This window comes from Lemur catta, chromosome 7, assembly GCF_020740605.2.
Source record: "Lemur catta isolate mLemCat1 chromosome 7, mLemCat1.pri, whole genome shotgun sequence".
Taxonomy (NCBI): Eukaryota; Metazoa; Chordata; class Mammalia; order Primates; family Lemuridae; genus Lemur; species Lemur catta.
In genome coordinates, this window is record NC_059134.1 from 28,205,565 (window position 1) to 28,214,289 (window position 8,725).

General features: G+C 37.0%; 1 non-coding gene across 1 annotated transcript; it reads left to right on the forward strand.

The window, feature by feature from the left end:
- Window positions 1–4,703: 4,703 nt before the first annotated feature.
- LOC123643048 lies at window positions 4,704–4,810 on the forward strand. Its single transcript, XR_006736624.1, has one exon. It is a non-coding gene; the product is annotated as a U6 spliceosomal RNA (small nuclear RNA).
- Window positions 4,811–8,725: the final 3,915 nt, after the last annotated feature.

The following is an 8,725-nucleotide window of genomic DNA, read 5'->3' on the forward strand; positions in this document are numbered from 1 at the left end:
GTGGTGAAAAATGGATTCTTTTTGACAATCATAAGCATTCAGCACAATGACTGGATAAAGAGGAAGTGATGAAACACAGTTCCAAACTGAATATTCATCAAAAAAAGCGAATGGTGTCTGTTTGGTGGTCCAGCGCTGGTATTATCCACTACAGCTTCATGAAACTTAATCAGTTGATTACAGCAGATGTCTACTGAAACCAATAGGATGAAATGATGAGGATGCTTGAAATTAAGCAGCTGAGACTGGCCGACAGAGACAGGTCAATCCTCTTGCAAGACCACGTTGCAAAAAACAACGCTGCTCAAACTATAGAGGCTGGCCTTGGAAACTCTCTGTCATCCACTGTATTCACCAGACCCTGCACCAACTGACTACCACTTTTTCTAGGCTTTGGACCACTTCTTGCAAGGAAAAATACTCAGTTCTCAACAAGCTGTGAGAAATGTCTTTCGCGATTGCATTACAACTCACTCTACAGGCTTCTTCACTGCTGGCATAAACAAGCTTACCTTTAAGATGGCAAAACTGTGTTGATTGTTTAGGCACATACTTTGATTTATTGTACTGCTTCTTGATTAAGATATAATAAACTACACTTTTGATTCAAAATTAGACATATCATATTAATTACCTAATAAATTGGTGTATATAATTAACCATCCTTTTATTCAATGTTGTTTAGATTATATTTTGCTTCCTTATTAACCAGGTGTTTAATCTTTGATGGGTAACTTAATCTCTTTGAACTTATTTTCTCATTATGAAAAGAATATCTAGATTATTACTGCTAAATAGAATAACATAAGTAAAGTACCCAGATAATGCCTGAAAAATAATTGTTATTCTGTATATTATTAGTTTTCTGTTTTTGTTTTATTTCTGATATGTTACTATTACAAAATAATGCTGCATTGAACATCTGTTGTTATTGACATTTTTGTGTCATTAATTTAGGATAAATACTTAGGAATGGTATTACTGGGCTGGAATGGTTCAAAATATTTGCTATATGAATGAAATTGAATCAAGTTAGGATGAATATTCATATTTTGGTTTTAATTATAAATTTCCCCAAAGACAGCTATAAATATTACATTTTGAGTCTAAAGTTGTCATTATTTCAGAAGTATTTTCCTTTATTCCCATTAATATTTTAAGTCTTCCAAGGTATAAAACTTTCCTTTGCCTCCATGCCTTAAAATATTCAGAATTTTATTTAAAACCAGGAAATGATTATCTCAGCCCTTTTCAGGGGCTGAGTGAATTGTTCATTCACTCTAGCTTTGAATCTCCTTTGAATTTCTTAGAATTGTGCCCAAATTATTTCTTCCTGAGGTTTTTTTTTTTGGACAAATCTTTCTAATTTAACAGTTGCTCTTAAAAATAGATCCATCATCAGTTTGTTGCTATAGTTGTCTATATCTTTCCTGATCTCAATTTAGTCACAGCATCTGTGCAAAATGGTATGAAAGTTATTTATTACTCCACCACCCAGAGGGAATGCTTGATTCCTGACATTTATATTCCCTTGAACATAAAAGCCAGATAAAAAGAAAATCAAACTTCATGCTTTAGGGACAGAACAGATTGCTTACCATGGTTAGTAGAGAATGCCCTCCCCCGCCTCCTCTTCCTGAATTATAAATACATTTTCATGGATTGTGTCCCTGAATGACCAGATATTTTTCTTTTTAATTACATTTTTGGGGACAATTTGCACTAGGAGAACAAAGCCTACTGGGCTGACAGAATAGCTTAATGATTAGGAAAATAGGCTGTGGAGGCCTATAGACCTGGTGTGGTTATCAGTACCTCTGTGACCTTGAACTAGTTGCCATCAGATTCCTGAGCTGTCAATGAAGATAGTAGGCTTTAGCTTATAGGTTTCTGTAAGGATTAAAAGAATTAATGTATGCAAAGTATATGCAAATGTCAGACACATAAGAAGTGCCAAAAATGTTAATTATAATAGTGAAGGTAGAAATAAAATGATCTTTACATGCAAATGCACGTGAATCTTGACAGCCACTGCTACAAACCTTAAAAGATCTTCCTGGCCCTGCCATTGCAGCTTTTCCTACTCCACTAAGGTTTAAATGCTTAATCAAACTCAGAGGCATCACTCAGTGGTGGTTTTAAATTCTGTGTTGAATTATGTTTTTTAACAAGGCTTTTTCTTCGTGTTTTGGCATAATAAAGAGGACTCTAGTGTAGTTACATTGGTAATTATATAGAAATAAAGGCAAGTTAAAGAGAGATTGTTACCAGCTCACCTGCAATACCTGGGCATTAGAAGAGGGAGTTAGTTGAGGTGAAAAGAAGGACTTGCCATGTGTGGTGGGCCACGTATTCAGGCCATCTAAGGTAATTTCAGACCACAAGTCAAGGGGTAGAAGAAATGTGAGTTTCCGGAGCAGGAAAAATTTTCTGTTATGAACTTCCATACCACTAAGACTGTGGTGCTTAGTTTCAGTTGATTTGGGGTGCCCCGTCTTTTTCCCCAGATTTGTGCCTGAGTTCTGGAGCTGGGATGTGATGCTGTGCCAAGGCTTGTCATCTATAAATGCTGACATTTTTGTGTTGTCTCTATTTATATGTCTGTCTCTATTCATTGTCTGTGACCAGTCTATGCAGGCTGCTGACTAGTTATTATTAATACATGTTTCTACATGAAAGCATTTTTTAGGTTCCTAGAATCTCCTTGCTCCTTCTGTGACCCTTTCATGTGCCAGGGAATTGAATTTGTAGCTCTCAGTCCATGTCAGGCCACCAGACGCCCTGTAGGATGGCCTAGAACCCTGGCAATTTCCATGACACTCGTGGCTGTCCAGGGTTTCTCAGCTGCTCTCAGGCCCCTCCAGGGCAAGGGACACTTGGAGAGGCAGCCTTGAGCCAGTCTCTGCTGACATAGCACCCAGCCTTTCACCTGCAGAGTCTGTGTCCCCCAGGGCTCTGGGTTTCCTTCTTAGAGTCTTCATTCCTATTTGAGGGTGCTATTATTTCCTTATCAAGCTTCTTTTTTCAAGGGACCCGCAATTTCTACACAAAACTTGCTTTCTCTCAGACTCTCTCTTCCTAACCTAACCCAGGAAATCTCAACTAGATTCCAGAATGGGAAGGCTTTCCTGACTTATCATGTATTCTTCCAAGTCCATAGTTATGCTTAGGCTCCTCTCGAAGTCTTTTGAAACATGAGAAATTGTAAGATAGCAGAAAATGTTAAATAGTAATTTACCAAAGATCAGGAAAGAAATGGAAATAAAAAATGAAAGCCTTTAAAGACAAAAGTCACATCAGAGGCAATAAAAATAATTGGAAAAATTGGAACCAACTTCATATTCAGGAACATGATATATATTTTAGAGGAATTCATCCAAAAATTTTTAAAAAGAAGATGCAAATATGATTATTTCTGATTCCTTCTCCCAAACTCAATCCTAGAGATGCCATGGAAGTGAAAAAGCAGTTTGTGGATCTGAGCATTTAACATTAAAATTGGGATCTCTTAGGAGATGGAATGTGGTTGTTTTCATGTGTGGGAGGAGAGAGAAGATATGGCAGAAGAGGCACCAGGATCTGGGGATAAAGTTGGGGAGCTCCAGGGTTTTGTTTTCTTCCCACTCCCACCCTATGTTTTCAGAGCTTTGTCTATCCCTTCACCAGTGGATTTTTTAAAAGCTGAAAACAAAACTGTTAAAACCACAAATCTCCATCAGTTCCAGCCCAGTGCAGTGTTGCCCACAGCAATATCAGGATCATCCTGGTGCTCATGGTGGTGAGGAACAGCTAGACACCAACTTGGTGTGTGGTACTGGTATTTTATCACTCCACCCCACTTCACATTTGAGGGATAAAGAATTAAAATCAAGAGGGAAAACCTCTTATTTTGGCTGATGGAGCTGTGTTCACGATGATGGGCAGAGTCAGGCTGTGGAGCAGGGTCTCCCACTTTGGGGCAGGTCTCTTTCCTCTTTAAGCACATCAGGAGAAGAATACTAACCAGGGACAAGCAGTTGGCTCTATTTCGTATTTCCTATTGCTAGCCAGGGAAATACAAGCTCACGGGAGACATACCAAAAAAAAGTATAGACACACAATGCAATATTATTCAGCCTTAAAAATATTAAAAATAAAAACAAAATTCTGAAATATGAGACATGGATGAACCTTGAAGATGTTATGCTAAATGAAACAAGCCAGTCACAGAAAGACAAATACTGCACGATTCCACTTATATGAGGTATCTAAAATGGTCAAACTCAGAATCAGAGTAGAATGGTGATATTGCTGGGGCTGGCAGGAGTGAGAAATGGGGAGTTACTGATCAACTAGTAAGATGTTTCAGTTGTGCAAGATGAGTAAGTTTTGAAGATCTGCTGTACAGCATTGTTCCTGTAGTCAACAGTAGTGTATGGTATGCTCGAAAATTTGTTAAGAGAGTAGATCTCATGTTAAGTGTTTTATCACAATATTAATAATAATAAAAGACTACAAAGTGAATAACCTATACCATATACAACTGAATTCATGGCCTCAGCATGAATTCAGTCAAGCATTTAATAACTAACAATTTATATCTTCAAAGAGATATAGAAGAATATTGTTGAGTGAATAAAAAATAGGCAGATATAAAGCAGAACCAACTGGAAAAAATTGGGTAAGAAAAATATAATTATTGAAATAAAAACTCAGTAAATGGTGTACTCACTTCGACAGCACATATGCTAAAATTGGAATGATACAGAGAAGATTAGCATGGTCCTTGTGCAAGGATGACATGCATATTCATAAAGTGTTCCATATTTTTAAAAAATATTTGACAATATAGCTGAACAATTAGTTCAGGCTACGGAACTCCTTCAAAATGCATCAAGATGTCATAAACATATTAGAAATATAAAAGAAAAAAAATAAGAGATATGGAAGATAGAATGGAAGTGACACCAAGCAAATCATAGGTACCCCTACAAAGAAAACACATAACTGGAGGGAAATAAATATTTGAAAAAAAATAATTAAGAATTTGCTTGCATTTCAGGTTGAGAGGACTCATTGGGTGCCAAACAGGTTAGATAAGGAAAAAAAATACAACACATAAAACATTATGGAAATTAAGTACATAAAAGGAAAACAGAAAATTCTAGTTTCCACTGGGAAGGAGCATATCACTTACAAAGAAGTAAAAATCATACTGACATCAGACTTCTCAACAGCAACATCCAACAGTGGATGCAAGACAATGGAGTAATGCTATATTTTAAATATATCCATGTAAGCTATTATGCATGTTAGGATGTAGTAAAGATATCCTCAGGCATGCATGACCTTAGGTTTACTACACAAAGATCCTCTTTGTAAACATCCTTGGAAGAAGTTCTCTGCAGAGAAGAGAAATATATCCAGAAGAAAATGATAAGATATGTGGGATAAAAGGGTAAATAACTTGATAAAATTCATTATTATTTCAAAAGAATGGGCCAAAGAAAGTATATTCATAGAAATCTAGCACTAATTCTAGTTGATTTAAAAAAAATAGTTGGGAGAAAGTGTAAGTATATTCATAGTGATCTCTGTTCAGAGCTGCTTGTTGTAGCCACCTGGGAACCCTACATGTTAAGATGGCCAAGAACAGGAGACAGACTGTTGCAGTGGAAGGGTCTGGAGTGGAAACCCAGAGATCTGGGATTTATTTCTGCTCTGCCACTAATGTGTTGCATGCTCTTTGCAAAATAAATTTATCTCAGTTCTTCAGATCTTTTTTTTTTTGTATGTAGACGAGGAAGTTGGACTAGAGCTAAGTTCTTTTCAGTTTTCTCATTCTGTGATACTCACACCTAATATGTAATCAGCAGCAATGATATGGAGGTTTCTATCTGTATATGTGTTTTTAATTTATTGTCATAATCATAAACAATAGTGCCCAGCAGTGATTCTTTTAGAATATTGGAGCTGAAACTCTTCTAAGTGCTTTTGTGAAAATATTGTCTCAAGGTAAGTGACATTTCTCACTCATTTAGGTACTAAAGTACAGGAATGGAATTTATATTCTGCTGTTTTATGCCCATATTTTATTGACTTCATTAAGCTTTGCATTTAAACACTGTGTATGTCTGCAATTTATTAGAAAATTAAATGACAGTGACATTTGATACAGGCAGATGAGATAGAAAGGTTACATTTGCATGAATCCATGTTCCAGTTTTTAGCTTTAACTTCTGAATTATATTAATAATACAGTCCTTTCTCTAGTCATTAACTCATTCTAGGTATTTAATGATTAGATCACAGTCTGCTTGGAGCTAGGAACTGTACCCGGCTGTCGTACGCAGGAAGCACTCCATAAATGGTTGAAGGGAGGAATGCTAGAGGAAATCATTGACCATGTGGATGGACACTGCTTCCTCTGATTCATAGTCTAATGTCAGTACAGCTGGCCCTCAATCATTGGGGGCCAGTTCTTCAGGGGCCTTTTGTCACCTCTTTCCCGTTTCCCTTAATTACTATTCCAAACCTTCATTATCAGCCACCTACACAACCCTTGTTCCCTTCACTTTTTTTTTCTTTTTGTGAGAGATTTCCTGTTCTATTTTCTTTCTTTTTTTTTTTTTTTAAATTTCAAAATCTTTAGGAGGTACTAATGTTTTTGTTACATGGATACCTTTTATAATCCTTAAGTTGGGGCTTTCTGTGTGCCCATCAACCAAATAGTGTTCATTGTACCTGATAGGTAGGTTTTTACCCCTCCCCTTCTTCCCCCTCCCCCTCCCCTATTCTTGATTTCCAATGACTTTTACATCTCTTTGTGCCTATCAATTAGCTCCCAATTATTAGAGAGTACATGTGGTGTTTGGTTTTCCATTCCTGAGATACTTCACTTAGGATGATGGTCTCCAGTTTCATCCAAGTGGTTGCAATGACATTCTTTCATTCCTTTTAATTGCTGAGTAGTACCCCATGGTATACATATAACACATTTTCTTTATCCGCTCATGAATTGATGAGCACTTAGGTTGATTCCACATCTTTGCAATTGTGAGTTGTGCTATAATAAACATTCAAGTACAGGTGTCTTTTTGATAAAATGACTTCTTTCCATTTGGGTAGATACCCAGTAGTGGGATTGCTGGGTTGAATGGTAAGTCTACATTTATTTCTTTGAAAAATCTCCATACTGTTTTCCATAGAGGTTGTACTAATTGGCAATCCCACAAACAGTGTATAAGCATTCTTTTCTCTCTGCATCCATGCCAGCATATATTATTGTTTTTTGACTTTTTAAATAAGGGCCATTGTGGCAGGAGTAATGTGGTGTACCTCATTGTGGTTTTAATTTGCTGATGTTGACCATTTCTTCATATGTTTGTTAGCCATTTGTCGATCTTTTTCTGAAAAACCTCTGTTCATGTCTTTTGCCCACTTTTTAATGGGGTTATTTGTTTTATTCTTGATGATTTGTTTGAATTCTTTGTAGATTCTGGATATTAGTCCTTATTTGTCACTACTAGACCTGCTTTGTTTACTTTAAATGAATGGCTCTCATACCTACTTCACTGAGAAAACTGAGGTCATACCAGTGGAATGATATTAACACTCACTGACTTTGTATGGAGTACAGTTTGGTGCTCTGAAGACACCAAAACCTTCTTGCAGCACCATTAAGGGGGAGCAGCTAAGCTAGTTAGCCAGGAGTTCTGGGATCTGGAAACCCATCACCAATCATGTTTTAGCTGGATGTGAGTTACTGGGCAGCTTATTGCGGACTATGTCAATTAAGGGTTGTTCTTTATCTCACAGACCTGAACTCTTCCAACTGCTATTTTTCCTTCCTTAGTGTATCTACATGCCTACCCATCTTTTCCTTCCTTCAAGCAGGATCCTTCCTTTCCAAATCCTATGTTCCACTAATGCATTTCATTTCCTCCCCACTGCCTTTCCCAGGACCTTGCTTTTTCTTTTGTGTCTTCAATTTCTTCTTCTCCACTGGCTCCTTTCCCTCAGTCGAACTTATTCTTTTATTCATTCAGTCAAATCAAATTGAATTATTGATCCAGATTCTTCACTCCCCTTTAATAGGATTACATGTTCACCCCTTTACCATATAACTCTGTAGTATTCTCACATTCTCATTTCTCTGGGTCTGTTTTTTCATCTGTAAAATGAAGTGAACAATTTGAACAAGACCAAATTCTTTATAGTGTTAATATTCTTTGATAAACTTAATGTTTATTTAGCTGCAATGATATGGACATTTCTGACTATGTAGATGTTTTTAATTTAGTGCCATAATCATATATGATAGTGGCCAGAGGATACTCTACCACCTCATTGATGTTAGGCTTTGTTATGTGATTGCTTTGACCAGTGGAAAGTGTAAAAAAGTAACAGCGTGCCAGTATTAGCCAAGGATCGAAGAGGCACAACATGCTTCTGCTTGCTTCCTTGTTTTTCAGGGGTCTTCTTGTGAGAAGAACATGTCCCAAGTAGCCTCTAGCCCGAGAAGCATCAGGAAACAAATGATATGGAATTCAATGCAACCCACACCCTGGAGCCAGGCCCAGCTCAAGCCAGCGAAGCTCATCCAAGATCAGTCAAACTCAAGTTGGCCCATAGATCCTCGGGCAAGAAAGAAATGCTTGTTATTTTAAGACATCAAATTTTAGGGTGATTTGTTGTGCAACTGTTACAGTAATAATGAACTAATACACTACCCAATCAATTTTTC